The sequence below is a fragment of the Rhincodon typus genome, chromosome 48 (genome assembly GCF_021869965.1).
Source record: "Rhincodon typus isolate 14 chromosome 48, sRhiTyp1.1, whole genome shotgun sequence".
Classification (NCBI taxonomy): domain Eukaryota; kingdom Metazoa; phylum Chordata; class Chondrichthyes; order Orectolobiformes; family Rhincodontidae; genus Rhincodon; species Rhincodon typus.
The window spans coordinates 4,999,082-4,999,664 of NC_063379.1; positions in this window are offsets into that span (position 1 = coordinate 4,999,082).

The following is a 583-nucleotide window of genomic DNA, read 5'->3' on the forward strand; positions in this document are numbered from 1 at the left end:
CAGGCAGGGAAGATGCGGCCGAGTGAGGGAGCCTTGGTTCTCAAGAGAGGTTGAACGACTGGTTAAGAGGAAGAAGGATGCTTCTGTAAGGTTTAGGAAGCAAGGAACGGAAAAGGCTCCAGAGGGATACAAGTTATCCAGCAAGGAGCTGAAGAAAGGGCTTAGGAGAGCTATAAGGGGGCATGAGAAATCCTTGGCAGATAGGATCAAGGAAAACTCAAAGGCTTTTTACACATGTGAAGAATAAGAGAATGACCAGAGAAAGGGTAGGGCCAATCAAGGATTGTAAAGGGAATTTGTGCGCAGAGCCTAGAGATAGGAGAGGTCCTTAATGAATACTTGTCTTCAGTATCCACATCTGAGAGGGACCTAGTTGTAGGGGAGGACAGTGTGAAACAGGCTGTTAGGCGAGAGGAGGTTGCTATTAGTAAGGAAGATGTGCTAGGAATTTTGAGGAAGTTTAAGATCGATAAGTACCCTGGGCCTGATGGGATTTATCCAAGGATTCCATGGGAAGCGAGGAAAGAGATCGCAGGGCCTTTGGCGATGATCTTTTTGTCCTCACTGTCCACGGGTATAGTGC